Source organism: Saccopteryx leptura, chromosome 5 (genome assembly GCF_036850995.1).
Source record: "Saccopteryx leptura isolate mSacLep1 chromosome 5, mSacLep1_pri_phased_curated, whole genome shotgun sequence".
Lineage (NCBI taxonomy): Eukaryota > Metazoa > Chordata > Mammalia > Chiroptera > Emballonuridae > Saccopteryx > Saccopteryx leptura.
The window spans coordinates 218,007,483-218,020,928 of NC_089507.1; the positions used below are offsets into that span (position 1 = coordinate 218,007,483).

The window sequence follows — 13,446 nt, forward strand, 5'->3', positions numbered from 1 at the left end:
CCCCAATATTGGCTTCAGGTGTGCAGCATAGGGGTTAGACATTTGTACAACTTATGAGGTGATTCCCTCAGTAAGTCTAATACCTACCCGAGGCCATACATAGTTGTTACAATGTTATTGACTGGACTCCCTCTGCTGTACTTTCTATCCCATGACTGTTTATTATTGCCAATTTGTACTTCTTACTCGCTCTACCTTTTTCACCCACCCCCAAACTCCCTCCCATTTGGCAATCATCAGTTTATATCAGGCGTCCCCAAACTACGGCCCTCAGGGCCACATGCGGCCCCCCTGAGGGCATTTATCTGGCCCCTGCCACCCTTCTGGAAGGGGCACCTCTTTCATTGGTGGTCAGTGAGAGGAGCATAGTTCCCATTGAAATACTGGTCAGTTTGTTGATTTAAATTTACTTGTTCTTTATTTTAAATATTGTATCTGTTCCTGTTTTGTATTTTTACTTTAAAATAAGATATGTGCAGTGTGCATAGGGATTTGTTCATAGTTTTTTTTATAGGCCGGCCCTCCAACAGTCTGAGGGACAGTGAACTGGCCCCCTGTGTAAAAAGTTTGGGGACCCCTGGTTTATATCTGTGAGCCTGTTTCAATTTTGTTTGTTCATTTATTTTGTTTTATAGATTCTACATACGTATAAGTGAAATCATATGGTATTTGTCTTTCTCTGTTTGACTTATTTTATTTAGCATAATGCCCTCTGTCCATCCGTGTTGTCACAAATGGTAAGATTTCATTGTTTTTTTATGAAAAAAATTCCACTATATGTGTGTACCACAACTTTTTTATTTTTATTTATTTATTTATTTTTGTATTTTTCTGAAGCTGGAAACGGGGAGAGACAGTCAGACAGACTCCCGCATGCGCCCGACCGGGATCCACCCGGCATGCCCACCAGGGGGCGACGCTCTGCCCACCAGGGGGCAATGCTCTGCCCCTCCGGGGTGTCGCTCTGTTGCGACCAGAGCCACTCTAGCACCTGGGGCAGAGGCCAAGGAGCCATCCCCAGCGTCCGGGCCATCTTTGCTCCAATGGAGCCTTGGCTGCGGGAGGGGAAGAGAGAGACAGAGAGGAAGAAGAGGGGGAGGGGTGGAGAAGCAGATGGGCGCTTCTCCTGTGTGCCCTGGCCGGGAATCGAACTCGGGACCTCTGCACGCCAGGCCGACGCTCTACCACTGAGCCAACCGGCCAGGGCTACCACAACTTTTTTATCCACTTGTCCGTTGAAGGGCACTGGGGTTGCTTCCATAGCTTGCCTATTGTAAATAACGCTGCAGTGAACATAGGGATGCATATTTGATTTTGAATCAATGTCTTGGATTTCTTTGGCTAAATAGCCAGAAGTGGAATTGCTGGGACATAAGACCATTTTAATTTTTTGAGGAACCTCCATACTGTTTCCATAGAAGCTACACCAATTTGCAGTTCCACTAGCAGTGCACGATGGTTCCCTGTTTTCCACATTCTTGCCAACACTCGTTTGCTGATTTGTTGATGGTAGCCTTTTTGACAATGTGAGGTGATATCTCCTTAAGGTTTAACATCTAGCATCTTTTCAAATGTTTATTGGTCATCTGTATGTCTTCTTTGGAGATGTGTTTATGCAGATTCTCTGCCCGTTTTTTGAATTGAGTTGTTTGTTTTTTGGTGTTGAGTTGTATGAGTTCTTTATAAATTTTGGATATTAATACTTTTTGGATGTATCATTGGGGAATATCTTCTCCTATTTGTCAGGCTGTCTTTTTGTTTTGTTGATGGTTTCCTTTGCTGTGCAAAACCTTTTTAGTTTGATGTGGTCTTATTTGTGTATTTTTTGTTTCCCTTGTCTGAGGAGATACATCAGGAAAAACATTACAATGAGAATGTTAGAGATTTTACTGCCTATGTTTTCTTCTAAGAGTTTTATAGTTTCAGGCCTTGCATTCAAGTCTAATCCACTTTGAGTTTATTCTTTTATACAGTGTAAGAAAATGGTCTAGTTTAATTTTTCTGTGTATATTTTCCAGTTTTCCTAATACCGTTTATTGAAGAGACTGTTTTTACCCCATTGTATATTCTTGCTTCCATTGTTATAGATTAATTGGCCATATAGGTGTGAGTTTATTTCTGAGCTCTCTATTCTGTCCCATTGACCTGTATGTTGTTTTTATGCCAGTACCATGCTTCTTTGATTGCAATAGCCTGATCGTATGGTTTGATATCGGGTAGTGTGATACCTCCAACTTTGTCCTTTCTCAACATTGCTGGGGTCTTTTTTTGGTCCATACAATTTGTAGGATTATTTTTGTTCTAGTTCTGGAAAAATACATTGGTATTTTGAAAAGGATCCCCTTGACTCTGCAGATTGCTTTGGATAGTATAGACATATGAACTGTGATAGTTCCTCAGGGCTCTGAGCACAGGATATGCTCCCATTTATGTGTATCTTCTTCAGTTTCTTTATTCAGTGTCTTATAATTTGTCAAGTACAGGTTTTTTACCTTATTGGTTAATTGTTGCAATTATAAATAGGGTTGTTTTTCTAATTTTTGTCCTGATAGTTCATTATTAGTTTATAAAAATGTGGCTGATTTCTGAATATTTTGTATCCTGCTACTTTACTGAATCCATTTGTCAGTTCTAGCAGTGTTTTGGTGGAATCTTTAGGGTTCTCTCTATATAGTATCATGTCATCTACAAATAATGACAGTGTTACTTCTTTTTTTCCAATCTGGATGCCTGTTACTTTTTTTCTCATGGCTGATTGTGGCCAGGACTTCCAATACTATGTAGAATAAAAATGGTGAAAGTGGACAACTTTCTCTTATTCCTGATAGTAAGGAAACCACTTTTAGCTTTTCCTTATTGAGTATGATGTTAGTTTGTCATATATGGCCTTTATTACGTTGAGGTGTGTTCCTTCTGTTCCCATTTTGCTGAGAGTTTTTGTTATGAATGGGTGCTAGGTTTTGTCATATGCTTTATCTGCATTTCTTGATATGATCATATGACTTTTATCCTGCATTTTGTTTATATGGTATATTACCTTAATTTATTTGTGGATATTGAACCAATGTTGCATCCCAAGAATAAATCCCACTTGATTGTGGTGGATGACCTTTTTTTAACATATTGCTAAATTCAGCCTGCTAATGTTTGTTGAGGATTTTTGGTCATTTTCCTTTTTTAACCAAGTCTGCTTATCTTCATCTTTCATTTGGCATATTTAAACTGTTTATCTTTAATTTTACATTTATGTTTGCCATTATTATTTTCTAAAATTTCTTTCATTTTTATTCTTCTGTTTTCTCTTTCTTGTTTCCTATGGGTTTCATTTTGCTTTATCTGTAGTGTTCTGAGCATAATTCTTTTCTTTTTTTTTTTTTTTTGTGGCAGACTGAGTCAGAAAGAGGGACTATCTTGGGCTTAAGCTAATGAGCTTTGCTCAAACCAGATGAGCTCGTGCTCAAGTTGGCGACCTCGGGGTCTCAAACCTGGGTCCTCTGCATCCGATGTTCTATCCACTGCGCCACTGCCTGGTCAGGCGAGCATAATTCTTTTTATTTTATCTTATTATTATTATTTTACAGAGGCAGAGATAAACAGGGACAGATAGACAGGAACGGAGAGAGATGAGAAGCATCAATCATTAGTTTTTCGTTGCGCGTTGCGACTTCTTAGTTGTTCATTGATTGCTTTCTCATATGTGCCTTGACCGCAGGCCTTCAGCAGACCAAGTAACCCCTTGCTGGAGCCAGCGACCTTGGGTCCAAGCTGGTGAGCTTTTTGCTCAAGTGGGGGTCTCGAACCTGGGTTCTTCTGCATCCCAGTCCGACGCTCTATCCACTGCGCCACCACCTGGTCAGGCGAGCATAATTCTTTATGTAAAAAATTTCTAGGGGTTGAAATCCATGTCCATAGCGTACTGTAGTCATTGATTCCAGTGTCACGCCACTTGGAGTGGAAGGTGGCTCTGGCCACTGTGCCACCACAGGCCCGGCATGTTTTACCTGCTTTTCAGCCCATCAGTGGATGTCTTTACTCCAGCTGTTTTCTCAGTTCTCAAATTTCTTTTTTGTCCTTTTTCATTTTTAGGTCTGCCATTACATTTTATTTATACGTGTATATAAAACTGGTTTTTGGCTGAAATTTTTAATGCTGTGGTTCTGTTTTTGCCTATTTTCTACTTATTCTCATGTTACTGCCCCATGGACTAGACATGTGTTTACTATTGTTCGTATAAATAATTTGAGAGCTAGGATGATATCTTTTCCTAGAGAGAATTTACATTTGGTTCTGGCCTTACCTAGGAATAGTGAGTCCTTTTAATTCCGTTTCAGGGATTGAGATATTTTTAAGCAGGACTTTAGGCCCTACAGGGGCAGGCTGATCAGCCTCCTACCTGGGCTACCTGTTATGTGTGGGGCACTTCGCTAGGTGTTGGGTAGGTTCTGTGAGCACAGAGTCTTGATTATAATTGACAGGTTAATATATATAATTAAGTTCTGTGGAAGCAGTGAATAAGCCGCTATGATAGTGAGTATTTGGAGTGGGGAGGGATAGGAATGGTTCTGTTATAACTAACGGGGGCAGGTTTCGTTTAAGTGGAAACCTGGCTGGTGGGAACTGGGAGCAGAAGCACCCAGACAGAAGCAGCTGCCAGTATGGAGACCAGGTGACACCGGAAGATGCTGGGGGGTGGGCCTGGGGGAGTGGTGGAGGGAGGCTTGAGTTTGGTTTGGAACTGTGTTAATGAGCTCTGGGAACTTCTCCCCACTTCCCACCATTTTTCTCCGGTTTCCTTTCAGAAAATTAGTGAGTCAAGAACTGATGACTCTAGATCTAGCTTTGTGATCTTGGATGAGTTACCGAATTTGTCATCCAAAGCAACATGGAGGGAGGACGCAGAGGACACCAGGAAGTGGGGTGGGGAGTAATGAAAGGCACACACGAGGGAAGAGGCCTTGTCAGGGTTCTTTGTCTTCTACAAGTGTGTGCCGTTTGGCACGCGTAGTAGACATTCTGTAAATACCCGTTAATTCAGCAGCATAAGAACAAATCAGAATTTTAAAATGGGAAATTAATTATGGGAAATTAATTATAGGAGATAAAAATTTTCCATCTTATTCCTTTACGTAAAGGAAAGCGAGTCAAGAAATCAGAATGAAGAAAAGCCGTGTTCATCTACCTCCTGGATGACAGGACTTATTGAGTAACCTGGAATGCTCTGGGTAGCAGGAGAGGCAGGTGAGGAGACACTCGAGATGCGCGCTCCTCCAAGCCTCGAGCCCCGCGTGCCTTTGCTCCCCTGCCTGGCACATGACAAGGAACTGGTTGAACAAATGAGCAAATGTTTGGTTCCCCACTTTGAAGGAGCTTAGACCTCTAGTCTTCCTTTTCAAGACAGGTTTCCATCTGTTTTTTGGTATAAGGTCCAGGAAGAGATTAAGAAACTATTTCCTCTTATAATATTATTAGCCCAAACTTCTGATGTGACCGATGGATTATAGCATTTAGATGTCCGCACAGCCCTGCAGTCAGGGAACACGGTGACACTAAGGTAAGAGAACGTGCCTGTCAGAGCTTCGCAAAGTACGCGCTGTGTCTGACCACAGAGCCTGGATCGAGCTGTAACCTGAGAGGGAAGCTTGGAGTTGACCAGGGTTATCAGGCTTGTATCTTAATTTTTCAACCATTATGTAAAGTTTTCTTTTTCTAGAAAGAGACTAATCTGGAATGAGAATTAATTCTCATCAGTAAAAGCAAAGCTTTAAGTAGGTCATCTGACTTTGCTTTTGTGCTCCACATTCACCCTGGTTATAAAAGGGCCTTTCATGAGTTTTCTAGGCGTTCATTGCTGCCAGACTCCCCACAGGCATTGTGAGAGAATTAAACTAGCCTCCCTCCCAACGCTGGTCTCCTGGACTCTTTCGTAGAGTACACATGCACTATGTTTAGCTCAGTGGGAACTCTTTGCAGTCACTGAATATATGAACAGTCCTCCTTCCAGATAAGGGATGTCAGTATCGATTAGTGTCATAGTCATCGAAGTTAGTGTCCATCAGTACGTAATAGATAAAATGACTTGCAGCCTGATTTTTGCCAAGTAATCAGGCCAGGGTTTAGTGTTTATATTAAAGGTATTGATACATAAAATTTGACTGTAGATAATTACTGTGTAAACAGTTGGATAGGAGGTTGATACATGCTTCAAGTACCCTACATACCCATTATTAACTTTTTTTTTTAATTTATTTATTTTAGAGAGCAGAGGGAGAGAGAGAGAGAGAAAGAGAGAGGAGAGACAGAGAGAGAGAAGGGGGGAGGAGCTGGAAGCATCAACTCCCATATGTGCCTTGACAGGCAAGCCCCGGGTTTCGAACCGGCAACCTCAGCATTTCCAGGTCGACGCTTTATCCACTGCGCCACCACAGGTCAGGCCCATTATTAACTTTTTAAAAGAAGATAACACTAGATAGCTTGTTTTGCCGGCAGGAGTAGAGGAGGAAAGTACACGTGGGTACTGGAGTGATATCAAATAGGCTGCTTGTGGCATAGTTGGGAGCAGTAAGGGTCTTTATTTTACTGGCATTGAGTGCAATACATCTCAAGGAAACTATAACTGTAGAGAGTTAATCATATATATTGTTTTTTTCCTCAAGGACTAGAGCCAGCAGTTACAATAGTTTCCAGATACTTCCTGGGAAATTAGTTTCCTGGGGCCTTCCGGCTTACCTGCTCAGTAGTTCCCACTGTAAATGTGCCCGACCTTCCTCTGAGTGTTGAGTCACTTGAGTATATACTTTGTTTCTCTGATCATCTTTCATGTGGACCCGCAGTTGAGCTGATTCTTCTGCCGGCACTTAGTCCTGTTGCTTAGCCTTCTCTTACATTTACTCAGCAAGATCTTAGTTCTCCGTGTTCTCTACACGGTTGCTGCTTAGAGCATTTTTCTAGAAAAGCTTTCTTGAAAAATGGGTCTCGTCTTCCCCGGGCCCTCCGGGCCTCCCAGTGTCGGCAGCATTCCCTGCCACTTTCTGTGGCAGCCCTGTAACAGTCTTGTCCCTTCTGAGACTTACCTCCCCGTCTCCACTTCCTTAGCCTTTGACTTTCCTGTGCAGTTCTTACAGGAGATCGTCCACACTGAAACATGGTTTCTTCTTGCTCAGCCTCACAGCAGTGGCTATTTTTCCACATAATTTCATGTGTGGCAGCAAGTGGTTCTTCAGAGCCTCGTACCTTCTTCTGATTTTAGGGGCCTCTTCTGTTGTGGACCTCTCTCACCTTGCCTTCTCTCGAGAAAAGGCCTGTGATGGACGTTGATTTCTGACATTCCGGAATGTCTCCTGTGGTGGAAGTTGATTTCTGACGTTCCGGAATGTCTCCTGTGATGGAGGTTGACTTCTGATGTTCCGGAATGTCTCCTGTGATGGAGGTTGATTTCTGACGTTCCGGAATGTCTCCTGTGATGGAGGTTGATTTCTGATGTTCCGGAATGTCTCCTGTGATAGAGGTTGATTTCTGACGTTCCGGAATGTCTCCTGTGGTGGAAGTTGACTTCTGACGTTCCGGAATGTCTCCTGTGGTGGAAGTTGACTTCTGACGTTCCGGAATGTCTCCTGTGGTGGAAGTTGACTTCTGACGTTCCGGAATGTCTCCTGTGGTGGAAGTTGATTTCTGACGTTCCGGAATGTCTCCTGTGGTGGAAGTTGATTTCTGACGTTCCGGAATGTCTCCTGTGATGGAGGTTGATTTCTGATGTTCCGGAATGTCTCCTGTGATGGAGGTTGATTTCTGACGTTCCGGAATGTCTCCTGTGGTGGAAGTTGATTTCTGATGTTCCGGAATGTCTCCTGTGATGGAGGTTGATTTCTGACGTTCCGGAATGTCTCCTGTGGTGGAAGTTGATTTCTGATGTTCCGGAATGTCTCCTGTGATGGAGGTTGATTTCTGATGTTCCGGAATGTCTCCTGTGATGGAGGTTGATTTCTGACGTTCCGGAATGTCTCCTGTGGTGGAAGTTGATTTCTGATGTTCCGGAATGTCTCCTGTGATGGAGGTTGATTTCTGACGTTCCGGAATGTCTCCAGAAGCCGTGGGCAGGCTCCAGGCTGTTCTCCTTCCCCTGCGGGGGCTCCAGCCGCTGCTCCCTCCCCGCCCTCCCTTGGTGGCATGGGTCCGCTGTCTGCCCGTGGTGTCCACCTACTCTTGCCTCCTGTGCTTGTCAGATGTCCTGCCTGGCTTGCTCAGTGTTGCCTTTGTCCTCCTTACAGCTGTCTCCTGCCTCTCCCTGGCTTCCTGCCTGGCTTCTGTGGCAGCTGCTCGGCCATTACCCATCGCCATTGTGCCCTTCTCCCACCCCTACCCCGGTCCCACCCCACCAGCGCTCTGTGTAGGGGCAACACATTCGTTTTCCACGTTCAGCTTATCACCTTCCTCAGGCTGTGTCCCAGAGTGGTCATCCTATTGCTCATAACCCAGTGATTCACCTGAGGCAGACACCTGGGCCTTCCTGTCCTCTGGTGTCTCATTGTCAAGTCTCAGTCCCACCATGGAAATTCTCTTGTCGTCTGCTCCGGTGTTCCTGCCCTGCTCTGAGGCTCTCCTGATCTGTCGGCTAGATTGCTTTTGAAGGCTTCAGTCAGCGGCCTTCTTAACCTGAACACCACCAGCTGATCCTCCACCTTGCCGTCTGGCACTCACTGTTACCAAGATCCACATTATTTCCGTCAGCTTCCCTGCACTGCAGCCTTTGGTGCAGGCCTCGTGGCCTGCCTTCCTCCACATTTCCTCACAGACCCTGATCATGCATGTCTGCAGTTTTCACCTTCATTTAACAGATATTTACTGAGGCCCTGCTTGATGCCCTTACCCGGCTCCTTGCCTGGGACCAGATAAGCTTTTTGACACTTCCAAGCTCTCCTCCGAGAGCTCATATGTGCCTTGACCAGGGGGCTCCAGTGAGCGGGCGACCTTGGGCTTAAGCCAGTGACCATGGGGTCATGTCTGTGATCCCGCGCTCAAGCCACCTGGGTCCTCAGTGTCCCAGGTCGATGCTCTATCCACTGCACCGCCGCTGCCTGGTCAGGTGAGCTTTGTAGTTTTAAAAAGTTCTGAGTTGGGCCCTGGCCGGTTGGCTCAGCGGTAGAGCGTCGGCCTGGCGTGCGGGGGACCCGGGTTCGATTCCCGGCCAGGGCACATAGTAGAAGCGCCCATTTGCTTCTCCACCCCCCTCTCCTTCCTCTCTGTCTCTCTCTTCCCCTCCCACAGCCAAGGCTCCATTGGAGCAAAGATAGCCCGGGCGCTGGGGATGGCTCCTTGGCCTCTGCCCCAGGCGCTAGAGTGGCTCTGCGGCAGAGCGACGCCCCGGAGGGGCAGAGCATCGCCCCTGGTAGGCTTACCGGGTGGATCCCGGTCGGGCGCATGCGGGAGTCTGTCTGACTGTCTCTCCCTGTTTCCAGCTTCGGAAAAATACAAAAAAAAAAAAAAAAAAAGTTCTGAGTTTGAATTCTAATAGCAAATTTCTTAACCTCTGTGATCTTTAGATTCTCCATTTGTAACTTGGAAAAACAATGCCTGACTCACGAGGTGGCCATGAGGGTGAGAGGGGCTGAAGTGTACAGAATACCTAGTACAGCTAGCTGCCTGCTACAGGCAACTAAAGGTTGTAGTTGTAAAATCAGTTTTTATTCCCAGTGGGGTTGAGTGAGTGAACAGTTAGCTGAAGGAACCACACCCTCCTTTTCCTCATCAGAGACCGTGTCCAGCCCTGGGGGGCGGCCCCAGTGCGACAGAGGAGAATGTCCCTAAACAGCGCTGGTACCTGAGCAGTCCCATATGTATATTAAGTATCGGAAAACCAGGGATTGATTAACATGCGTTCATTAAAATGAAATTACTGCCCCTTTGATTAGATACCTGTAAAATGGAACAAAATCAACTAGTATTAGTTGGCACTGGGAAGATTTTTCTGTTTCTTTATTAGTTTTTACTCCTGAAAGACCAGTGATGATAAGGTATGTGAAGAAAGGTAGTTCTAGATTTGAACTCTACCTCCACAACTGACAGCTATGTGACCATCTCTCAGTTTATCTATAAAATGGGAGTAAGGGTATCTAGCTTGTAGAGTTTCTGTTAGATTGAACTGAGATAAAATGCCGAATATTGAGATAACATATACCTGACACTGGATCCTATTTTATCAGTACTAAACACACTGAATATTGAATGCGTATCTTTCAGTAGACAGACTCCTGATGGAAGCTATCACAGCCAAATTATAAACTTTGGGGACGTGCCGTTGGCTGTGCTAGTGGGAACTTCATATTACTGATTCCTTGTAACCTTTTCTTCTTTAGCAAATGTGTGCTGCATTATAGTACCAGCAAGAGGGCTGAGAGGACATCCCGGAGCTCCCTGGTCCTTCCTCTTCCTAGGGCAGCACGAGTCTTGTAAGGACACAGCTAGCTGTATGCGGGTTGGGTTCCGTAGTGTATATCAGAAAGCAGAACAGTTTTGTTTCTTGTATAATGAAATTTGGAAGTCAGTAGGGCAGTTTGACGGTGTCAGCCGAGAACTCAGTCCCTTGCTAGCTCTCTGTTCTGCTATGTTCAGAGTCCCCTCAGGGACCATAACATGCTGGGGCTCTAATCATCACATCTAAATTCCAGATCGCAGGAGGAAGGACAGGAGAAAGGCACACACACTCCCTGCCCTTTAACCACCTTCCTAGAGATGTCACAGTGTACTTCATCTTAGACCTGCCTGGCCGGGACTTAGTCACACGTTCACACCGGGCCAGGGGTGGGCGTGTCCTCCCTAGCACCCAGTTCTCTTTGTTCTCCCTGCCCTTGCTTTAGGTAAGGAAGCGTGTCTTTCAGAACCCCGGGGCCTCAGGGTCCACTGGCAGGTAGTGTGTCTGGGCAAGGAATGATTCTCCTTGGCCGGAAGCCAGAGGGTATGTGTGTCTGTGAATGATTCCTTCACCTTGGGTGCAGTGTATATATTCACGTGATTTATCCCTGATACGTGTGTAAGCATGTTTAATCAATTGCTTATGAATTTAACACTCAAGGTTTCTGTAGCTCAACACCCCCTGCGAAGGTGCACGGCCTGGTGGAAGATGTTGTAACACCAGTATCCGCATTGTGGGGTGGGGAAGGAGTCAGTGAGAGGAGGCGTACAGAGTACTCGGTGCAGCTGGGTTTTGAGCTAGGGAGCAAGTGTGAGTGACTTTGTGGCCAGTGGACACCGCCCGCGTCCATGCCCCCTCTGCAGAATTCAGAGCTCCCTCCTTAGCTCTGGACAATGTCCCACATCAACTGTGCTGAGTTTGAATTTTCAAAACATTTGGAAAGTGTTCTTAGATACTCAAATATTAGGAAAACAACAGCTATAATTTTTTAGAATTTCCTTTGTCACTTATCCCAGGGCTTTTAAATATTGCTAATGTCATCTTGGTTTTCCTCTGTGTTTTGAGTGTTATACTGTCCGGACTGAGCACCCTATTTAATGTATGTGCCGTGGAAACACTCTTTTAAAGTAAGAAATGTTTTGGTAATGAAATAGGGCTGTAGATGGTCCCTTTCTCTGGGTGTGGTAGGGGAGGAGGGAACGCAGTGTGTGTGCCATTGTGTCCAGTGAGTTAGGGAGCTGCCCAGACTCATGACTCATCCCCGGAGCCTCCTGCTCAGCTCTTGCACATTCACAGTCCACCAAAGGCTCATGGTTCACTTTCTGAAAAACGAACAATGTGTGAATGTGAGTTTCTGCTATTATTTTGGCTTTCCTGGAAGATATATTTCTATCTTTACTCAGGCCACTGTTGACTGATCAAAAATGATGTAATAGATAAGGGAGGAAATCATAAAAAATTAACTCTTACTTAACAAAAGCAAACTGAAAGGCTGATTAATTGTGATGCATCCATATGATGAAACGCTATATAGCCACTGAGAAAAAAGGTTGCTAGATGTGTTGGTGTGGGAGAGGTCCGGGATTTATTATATAGTGTAGGACATTTCTAAAGATACAGAAGGAAGCATTTAGTGATCACGTTTGGGAAATGGGACTGGCAGGAGGTGAATGAGTCTAATAATTTGCTTTATGTTCCTCTGTTCTGTTTGTATATCTTGCAGTGAGCATGCCTTCTTTCTTTCTTTTTCTTCTTATCAAAGTGAGAGTAGGGGAAATAGAGAGACAGACTGCCTCATGTGCCCTGATTGGGATCCACCCGACCACCCCCATCTGGGGCGTATGCTCTGCCCATCTGGGGTCATGCTGACAACTAAGCTATTTCTAATGCCTGAGGCGGAGGCTCCATGGAGCCATTCTCAGTGCCTGGGACCGATGGCTGAGAACCAATCCAGCCATGGCTGCAGGATGAGAAGATGGGGGGAGGGGTGGAGAAGCAGATAGTAGCGTCTCCTGTGTGCCCCGACCAGGAACCAAACCCAAAACGTCCATATGCTGAGCCAACACTATCCACTTAGCTAGCCGACCAGGGCCTGTGTATTCTCTTATTGATGGTTACCTGGGTTGTTTTCAGTTTTTTGTTATTATAAACTAGAACATGCTGTACTAGTTTTTTTTTATGGACATATGTTTTTATTTCTCTTGGCTAAATATATAGGAATGGACTTAATAGATTATAAAGTTGGTGTATATTTAGTTTTATAAGAAGCTGTTAGACAAACTAATTTTTAAAATATCACAAATAGAGGCCCTAGCTGGTTGGTTCAGTGGTAGAGCGTCAGTTGGCATGTGGATGTCTAGTGTTTGATTCCCGGTCAGGGCACACAGGAGCAGAGCCCATCTGCTTCTCCACCCCTCCCCCTCTTCCCCTCTTGCTTCTCTCTCTCTCTCTCTCTCTCTCTCTTTCTCTCTTTCTCTCTCCTCATCCTGCAGCCATGGCTGTATTGGAGTGAGTTGGCCCTGGGCTCTGAGGATAGCTCCATGGCTTCTGCCTTAGGCACTATAAGTTCTTGGTTGCTGAGCAACAGAGCAACGCCCCCAGATGGGCAGAGCCTCACCCCCTAGTGGGCTTGCTGGGGTGGATCCTGGTCAGGGTGCATACAAGGAGTGTGCTTCTCTGCCTCCTCTCCTCTCACTGAATAAAAAGACAGACAAAAAACAAATAGAGCTCACCCTAAAAATCATCCAGTGACAAGGCAGCACCATTCCCACGATTAGGCTGTGTGCGCAGGGTCGGCATCGTGCAGACTACAACCGCAGGGCTGGTTTCCTCCTGACGTTTGGTAGTGCATATTTCCCGTGGATTTAAACTGTCTAACTGTTCATCCATATTGAGACTAGACCTTCATCATAGAACCAGTTTTTAAAACCCTCAGATTTTAAATCCAGAGAGGGGTGTCGGGAAGTGATGAATATGAGACAGGATGGAGTGTCAGTAAATCAGATGTGAGAAAGAGAGGTTGAGAGATTTAACAACAGAAA

The 13,446-nt window shown here is 45.1% G+C and overlaps 1 protein-coding gene across 4 annotated transcripts in view; it reads left to right on the top strand.

Moving 5' to 3' along the window:
• The window catches only part of PTPRA (protein tyrosine phosphatase receptor type A), an 82,382-nt gene that overhangs the window by 20,308 nt on the left and 48,628 nt on the right, over positions 1–13,446 (top strand). The gene's annotated exons all lie outside the window — the stretch shown is intronic.